Raw genomic sequence first — 8,994 nt, 5'->3', positions numbered from 1 at the left:
CTACTGTACTGTATTATAGAGGGTATTACATTACGTCACACCTAACGCACATAAGGTACAGACATACTTTTTTGGTTTTTCTAGTTTTTTAAAATAAAAATCTCATTTGACACTTTGCCTCAGCCTCAATTTGTTCTTATTTTGTTCTTAATTTTCAAGCAATTTTAGCCTCAGTGTTCTTATAAATTGTGTTCTTAAAAAAAACACAAAGTGTACCTCTGCCAAAGGAGGTTGTATTCGCAGCTGTCTGTTTGTTGTGCTGTCTGTCAAACACTAATGAATGGATCATTATAAAATTTAGTGGAATGGTACATAATAATCGAAAAAAGACACCATTCAATTAACGGAAGAAAAGGTCAAAGGTCAAGGTCACGGTAATTCGATTTTATTTTCTTACGAGAACTGAAATCAGGGATCATTCACGTAAGGTTTTTATTTACAGTGTGACAGTTTATTGCAAATTGGAACTAGTGAGTTAAGTTACCATACACATTACCAGGAGTATTGAGATAAGAACATCATTTGTAATAATGGTAATAAAATGCAACATTAGTAGGAAAATTATGTTGTTTTGTTTTGTTCATTCAGAATGAACTGTCTTGCTCCTTAACCATAGGTACATCTAAATCGCAATTTTATAGAATACCTGTAGGCCTATAGTAGCTATTAAATTGTTAGAAGTTTGCAGACCTGTTGAAAAATGTCACAATTAAAGGCATTAATTTGTAAAATTAGAATTATTTAAATGTCCATAGCATTTCTAGGGTGGGGGTGCACTTCACCAGGTTATGTCAAGTCTCCGAATTTTGAGTTCCTGGGGTTGAAAGGTCTCCACCAGAAAAATCTCACTATCATAATATAACATACTGTTTAGTGACAACAAGTACCAAATAATACAAAAATTCGTCCCACTTTGGCTACGTAAAGTAATAGTAAAACTTCAGTGTCGAACCAGTATTTCATCCAACGCGTTGCAGTTGAGAAATATGGGCCATTTTCAAGACACTCGGCTATAACTGTACTTAACCAAAAAGAATGACTGTAGCGTTTCAAATTCAGAAATTCAGCGTGGATGGATGTGCTCCTTACATTCACTGCAGTGGGTGACAATCCGTGACCATGTCGTCATGTAAAAGTTGAATCGTGTGAAGACTTAGCTGCAAGTACCATGAATATTGAATCTACTAGAACCATTTTAATTTCATCGGCTGATGATTTATCACCAACTTCCCCAATCATTCTGAAGAAGAACAGTGTAATGAATTTTGTTTAAAAAACAGACAGAAATAAATGAAAAGCATAATGGTACTCTGGTTTTGTTATTGCCAAAACGATTAAATTACTGAATAATTCAATTATAACTTACTTTGCTTTAAGTTCCACTAGTGGGTCGGATTTACCTTCAGTCACCTTCATTAACTTCTGGTAATGAGACCAAGATGTCAGCATATGTAAAAACCAGGATAAATTTACTTCTCGCTTTCTAGATAACGAATCATCTCTTTAAAGCAAAAATAAGAAAAACACAATTTCACTCAAATTCATTAAAGCTGGCTCCTAAATTGATGTATGTTCTATTTATTATAAAACTGTTGGTAAATATCTGAAATGCATCATGTCCACCAGAGTAATAGGCCCATCCATATTTATTTATTTTCTTGTTTACATGTTTTTCTTTATTCAATTAGAGATTAGAGAGAGCAGCTTAGCTCAGTCGGCTAATCTGTTGGTAGCCACTGTGTGTGCACTGAACCGTGGAGATCTCTAGGTCCCCGGTTCAATTCCCATCACTGCATCTCCTTGTGTTTCAGCTAGAGGGCTGAAATACAAGTTACAATAGCGCACCGTCTTTCGGATGAGACGTTTAAACCGTTGGTCCCGTGTGCATTATGGCTCATGTGCATGTTAAAGGACGCAGTACAATCTTCGGAAAAGAGTAGGGGATTGTCTCCCGGTGTACTCTCCAATCACCACCAGAAGGACCTTCTTATTTCAACATGTCAGATCCTCGACTCATTTTTTTTTTCAACTCTGTAAAAGTGGTTATATTTTAAAGTTCTGTAGTTCACTTACAAAACAGAATAGCCTCCTTCCATGTAACTTATATGAATATTTATGTATCAATTTTGTTTGTTGTATGGAAAATATATTGAAATTTTGACAACATCATCAAAAGGTAAACAATAACATAAGGAGTGCTAACATGGGAAAACGCATTATAAAACAGAATTATTATTAATTAATATTATTCAAATATTATTATCATTTTTTATTGTTATTATTATTATATATTACAGTTGTGTGTTTATATATACACCAGCGCCTTAGATACGGATCTCCTGTGTGATTCCAATGACGTATATAGAGTGGGTAAATTAAGAGATTTTCCAGAATAAAAGTTTCCTCCCCAGGCTACTCCCGCTGAATAATTGCTTAGCAAAGTTTGGTCTTGCTTGGTCCTCATCTCAGTATATTTTTTATAATTATTAGTTTTTTTGGTGAAATAATTATGATATGGGGCACAATGATGCTCTACTTATTATGATAAGGATCATGATTATGGTGGTAGATTTGATGATGGTATTTATGATGATAAAACCAAAACCAGTAGGCCTACTCTCTGTTGGAAAATGTGTATCCAATTCCCATAACTTTATTTACCTCAGTTAAATGTTGGAAACAACCTAGATTCTATTACTACCGCTACCAAATTTAACATATCGAACATATTCTGGGTTAAAAGTTGTTTGTACAGTTTCTAGGTAAATGTTTAAGCCTCTTGTGGCATTTGTGAACCTGTCGATAACAAACTTGCATGAAAAGCACCATAGGCGTAGATCCCGGGGGGATGGGAGGGATATATCCCCCCAATATTTGACAAAGAGGGGATGGTCCATTGTATCATCCCCCCACCCCCCAATATTTTGACTATGTATGGGATAAAACGGAGCTTTACACACTTCAAAAGACTGTCACAGAAATAATTTGCACTGTCTTATGCGCTTACAAAGATGAAAAGCATAATGTATTAATGTTGATAACAAAATTATTTTATCTGGTACCAATCTAAGCTCTTCTTTCCTTAGATAATAGATGTGTTTGCAAAGAGAGCCACATTTCACACTGAAGGGCGTGTACGACATCAGTAACGTTTGTCAATTCCAAGAATGTTTAAGGTTATATCAGTTGAATTGATTGAATTTATTTTTTAGGCCTATAATAGCAAATTGCATCAATGTATTTTGCAAAAACAAGGTTTCCAGCTTCAGAGGGGGTGGGGGGCATATCCCTGTCCGCACAAGGGCACACATTGGCGCTAACACGAGGTGCGTAACAGGGGTCTTGGGTCAGAGTGGGTATTTATTTATTTTATTTTTTTAATGTTTTATTTCAACCATCTTTAAACCCTTCTAGTTTAGCCCAGTAGGTTAACTGATATTCAGGGGCCCTCTTTAATAAAATTAAAGAACATACCCACCCCACTCCCCATATAGAAAACAATACGTCATAGGGCTTATCTTATTTATAATATAGGCCACACACGTGCGTTTGAAACTAAATATAAGCATTTTCATCATGGTTTTATTTATTACATACACATTCTTTCACCATCTATACACATTGAGGCCCTTCTTTTAGGTTAAAATGATCTATCTTAAATTTGTCTTTCTTGAGTTTGGGACTATTATGTGTTTAAATAACGTAAAAGGATAAAACTAAGAAAGCCCTAAAAAATGCGCGCCAAGCGCGTAAAATATTTTTGTGTTTCTATTTCTAATTTCGTCCAATTGATGAAAACTCCCTAAAATGTGCAATTTATAGAGGAAATTGGCCTACCGTTACAAGAAATGCGCGCAAAGAATTTGAGAATTTTAGGCACTTTCAGAGGATGCATTTGTCAAGGGGTGGGGAAAGATTTTCCAAAGATGGATATTTTCCCCTTGTCCCCCGGTGTTTTTAATTTTAATTTCGTTGGATTTGATCAAAACTCCCTAAAATGTGCAATTTTTAGAGAAAATTGGGCCATGTTAACAAGAAATGTGCGCGAAATTTTAGGTTTTTAGGCGCTTTCAGGGGATAAAAAAGGGCATTTATAAAGGGGTGGGGAAGATTTTTCAAAGATAGATATTTCCCCCTTCTCCCCCAGTGGTTACGCCATCGGGCAGCATAGATCAAAGGAGTTATGACAGTTTTTGAAGTGGAGAAGGGGTTGCAGGGTGTTGTGAGTCTGGTCACTATGATATCTTCCTTTTTATTTTTGTCTTTATTTTTTTCTTCTCTTTTTCTTTCCTTTTCTTTTCCTCTTCTTTCTCTTTCCCTCCCTCTCTCCTCTTTCTTTTCTCTTATTACCCAGCCCCGTACGACGGCTTGGTCAGCCCGGTAAAAACCGTCAGGGGAGGGGCAGTTTTCCCCTTCCGCTCCCCCCCCCCCCCGCCTGTTACGATACTGGTTAACACGCCAATCATCCCCCCCAATAAAAAATATTTTTCTACGCCACTGAAAAGCACTATATTTTTGGATATACGCTTGTGCTATTCGATTATCATGAATTTTTCATATTTACCTTTGGCTTGTGTCCCCTCTGAAAGCTTCTATAGATGTTGGTATGAAGTTCTTTCAATCTACTTCCTTTGCAACTTTTATAGTCTTCAAATTCAGTATGAAACCGTCCAAATTTAATGCAGTGTCTAAGAATAAAATTATTCCATCTGTTTGTTAAACTGTTGACTATTTCCTCGATATCGAATATATTTGTTTATTTGGTTTCTATAACGACCGATGACAATACATTTTTAATTGTTATTCTATGTTGACATTCAATTCAACTTCATTGTGCAACACACTATGATATATTACAAAGCAGTAATGTAAATAGTTAGAATGAACAATGTATTGCTGTTATCCTTTCAGACAACACATGACCACAAACAATAACTTGCTTGTTATGAGAATTTCTGCATTCTTAATTTTCGCATCCCAAATGCTGAGAGCAGCCCCGGCCTTATACACTCAGTTTACCGAGCGTTAGGGTCATGGCACACTCCGATTCTTATACTCGTTTACAGGAGTGGAGTTGAATAGCTCAGTGGATAATGTCTTCTATTGGCAGGGTCCTGGATGCAACTCCTGTGACAGCAGGACTTTTACAACCAAAAACAACTCCACTCCCTAAGCCTCATAAAGAGACTTCGCTGATAAAAGCTTCACGATATTAAATTTATTTAAAAGGGCCCCTAAACATCAGCCAACCTTCTAGAATATGCTGGAAAGGTTACCCTCTATAAATGTGGTTTAAAAAGAAAACAAAACAAAAAAACAACAGCTGAACATCGAGGGCTACAAAGGATCAGCTTTATCATCCCCACTAAGCCTTGTAAACAGGTCACCGTCATTAATATTACATAAAATATAAATGCGAAAAAAAAAATATTTTTGGTTTGCAAAAAATATGTGACATTAATAATTACCAACTTGACTAAATTTCACAGATTTTTAAAAGCGACTCTAAATCCCGAAAGTTTTATTCTCACATACTGAACTGTGAGGCCTCCCTTAGTGTTTCAGTTCGAAGCACGCTGGTTGATGGAACAATACTCTTTCCAATAATATACTGTTATTTAAAATGTTAGTTGACAATTGTTACCACAAAAAAAAAATGAAATATAATTTGAAATGCAATTTTAATTATGATGGATTAACTGATAGGCCTAGTGTTAAGACAGTTTTTTTTTAGATGTATCCGTTTTTAAAACGAAAGAAACCTTTTATCAAAACTTTTAAGAGTTAACTTTTAGTTTAATTAATGCTCTTCTCAATATTTCATTGAAATATTTTTATATTTAATCGTTTTATTTTCATTTGTATTTTGATTTTTTTTTTTAATTGGCTAAACCCAGTTGATAGGCCTACATCTTGTAAAGATGAGCGTGGACTTACCACAAGTCCCTTAAATTTGACTTATTTAATAGATAGGAGATTTCAATTTTCGTGAAATAGATTAGAAGTTGAATACAATACAAGGATCATCAACTGGTGAGGGAGCGAAATTGCTGGATTGTATAAATGATTTGTTCTTATTTCAACATGTCAGATCCTCGACTCATTTTTTTTTTCAACTCTGTAAAAGTGGCTATATTTTAAAGTTTTGTAGTTCACTTACAAAACAGAATAGCCTCCTTCCATGCAACTTATATTTATATTTATGTATCAATTTTGTTTGTTGTATCAGAAAATAAATTGATTTTTTAACATCATCAAAAGGTAAACAATAACATAAGGAGTGCTAACATGGGAAAACGCATTATAAAACAGAATTATTATTAATTAATATTATTCAAATATTATTATCATTTTTTATTGTTATTATTATATATTACAGTTGTGTGTTTATATACAGTATACACCAGCGCCTTAGATACGGATCTACTGTGTGATTCCAGTGACGTATCTAAGAGAGTGGGTAAATTAAGACATTTTCCAGAAAAAAGGTTTCCTCCCCAGGCTACCCCCGTTGAATACTTGCTTAGCAAAGTTTGGTCTTGCTTGGTCCTCATCTCAGTTTATTTTTTATAATTATTAGTTGATTTAGTGACATAATTATGATATGGGGCACAATGATGCTCTAATTATTATGATACGGATCATGATTATGGTGGTAAATTTGATGATGGTATTTATGATGATAAAACCAAAACCAGTACTTTCTGTTGGAAAATGTTAATCCAATTCCCATAACTTTAATTACCGCAGTTAAATGTTGGAAACAACCTAGATTCTATTACTACTACCGCTACCAAATTTAACATATCGAACATATTCTGGGTTAAAAGTTGTTTGTACAGTTTCTATGTTAAATGTTTAAGCCTATTGTGGCATTTGTGAACCTGTCGATAACAAACTTGCATGAAAAGCACTATATTTTTGGATATACGCTGTTTGTGCTATTCGATTATCATGAATCTTTCTTATTTACCTTTGGTTTGTGTCCCCCCCCCCCCCGAAAGCATCTAAAAATGTTGGTATGAAGTTCTTTTAATTTTACTTACTTTGCAACTTTTATGATCTTCAAAATAAGTGTGAAACCGTCCAAATTTAATGCTGTGTCTAAGAATAAAATGATTGCATCTGTTTGTTATACTGTTCAATATTTCCTTGAATATATTTGTGTATTGGTTTCTATAACGACCGATGACAATAACTTTTGAATTGCCATTCCATGTTGACATTTAATTTAACTTCATTGTGCAACATACTATGATATAACACAAAGCAGTAATGTAAATGGTTAGAATGAACAATGTATTGCTTTTATCCTTTCAGACAACACATGACCACAAACAAATAACTTAGTTGTTATGGGAATGTCTGCATTCTTAATTTTCGCACCCCTACGGCTGAGAGCAGCCCATTCCCCCGTGTGCAATAGCACTTTTCGACACCACCTAATTCAACGGTGTAATGATCAGGTTTCCACCCCCTCCCCGGCCTTATACACTTGTTTACCGAGCATTGAGGGTCATGGCACTCTCCGATTCTTATATACTCGTTTACAGGAGTGGAGTTGAATAGCTCAGAGGTTCAGATACTTGCCTTCTAATCACAGGGTCCTGGATGCAACTCCTGTGACAGCAGGACTTTTACAACCAAAAACAACTCCACTCCCTAAGCCTCATAAAGAGACTTCGCTGATAAAAGCTTCACGATATTAAATTTATTTAAAAGGGCCCCTAAACATCAGCCAACCTTCTAGAATATGCTGGAAAGGTTACCCTCTGTAAATATGGTTTAAAAAGAAAATTTTAAAAAACCAGCTGAACATGGAGGGCTACAAAGGATCAGCTTTTTATCCCCACTAAGCCTTGTAGACAGGTCACCGTCATTAATATTACATAAAATATAAATGCGGAAAAAAAATATTTTTGGTTTGCAAAAAATATGTGACATTAATAATTACCAACTTGACTAAATTTCACAGATTTTTAAAAGCGACTCTAAATCCCGAAAGTTTTATTCTCACATACTGAACTGTGAGGCCTCCCTTAGTGTTTCAGTTCGAAGCACGCTGGTTGATGGAACAATACTCTTTCCAATAATATACTGTTATTTAAAATGTTAGTTGACAATTGTTACCACAAAAAAAAAATGAAATATAATTTGAAATGCAATTTTAATTATGATGGATTAACTGATAGGCCTAGTGTTAAGACAGTTTTTTTTTAGATGTATCCGTTTTTAAAACGAAAGAAACCTTTTATCAAAACTTTTAAGAGTTAACTTTTAGTTTAATTAATGCTCTTCTCAATATTTCATTGAAATATTTTTATATTTAATCGTTTTATTTTCATTTGTATTTTGATTTTTTTTTTTAATTGGCTAAACCCAGTTGATAGGCCTACATCTTGTAAAGATGAGCGTGGACTTACCACAAGTCCCTTAAATTTGACTTATTTAATAGATAGGAGATTTCAATTTTCGTGAAATAGATTAGAAGTTGAATACAATACAAGGATCATCAACTGGTGAGGGCTGTCTCTTATACACATCTAGATGTGTATAAGAGACAGGAAAAGCACTATATTTTTGGATATACGCTGTTTGTGCTATTCGATTATCATGAATTTTTCTTATTTACCTTTGGTTTGTGTGTCCCCTCTGAAAGCTTCTATAGATGTTGGTATGAAGTTCTTTCAATTTTACTTCCTTTGCAACTTTTATAATCTTTAAAATAAGTACGAAACCGTCCAAATTTAATGCTGTGTCTAAGAATAAAATGATTGCATCTGTTTGTTATACTGTTCACTATTTCCTTGAATATATTTGTGTATTCGGTTTCTATAACGACCGATGACAATAAATTTTTAATTGCCATTCCATGTTGACATTAAATTCAACATCATTGTGCAACATACGGTACTATGATATAATCCCTGTCTCTTATACACATCTAGATGTGTAAAAGAGACAGGTCTGAAGACTTGTTTCGGGATCCTTCTG

The 8,994-nt window shown here is 34.4% G+C and overlaps 2 long non-coding RNA genes across 6 annotated transcripts in view; both read right to left on the bottom strand.

Annotated features, from left to right (window-relative positions):
- The window catches only part of LOC117105414, a 25,942-nt gene extending 17,130 nt beyond the window's left edge, over positions 1-8,812 (bottom strand). For 4 of the 5 annotated variants that reach the window (XR_004444896.1, XR_004444898.1, XR_004444897.1 and 1 more), the window contains exons 1-2: positions 7,047-7,154; positions 4,565-4,688 (exon numbers count right to left, since the gene is read on the bottom strand). This is a non-coding gene — a long non-coding RNA (uncharacterized LOC117105414). Of the gene's footprint in view, positions 1-4,564; positions 4,689-7,046; positions 7,155-8,632 lie in introns of those variants that run through there. The other variant, XR_004444900.1, reaches the window with a different exon arrangement.
- LOC117105416 lies at positions 389-1,689 on the bottom strand. Its single transcript, XR_004444901.1, has 2 exons — positions 1,367-1,689; positions 389-1,240 (listed from the first exon to the last, which is right to left on the bottom strand). It is a non-coding gene; the product is annotated as an uncharacterized LOC117105416 (long non-coding RNA).
- Positions 8,813-8,994: the final 182 nt, after the last annotated feature.

The sequence above is a fragment of the Anneissia japonica genome, unplaced genomic scaffold, assembly GCF_011630105.1.
Source record: "Anneissia japonica isolate Jap-2015-1 unplaced genomic scaffold, ASM1163010v1 scaffold667_len338742_cov159, whole genome shotgun sequence".
Taxonomy (NCBI): domain Eukaryota; kingdom Metazoa; phylum Echinodermata; class Crinoidea; order Comatulida; family Comatulidae; genus Anneissia; species Anneissia japonica.
Note: the sequence above shows the minus strand (reverse complement) of the source record. Positions and strands in the feature narration are given on the sequence as shown.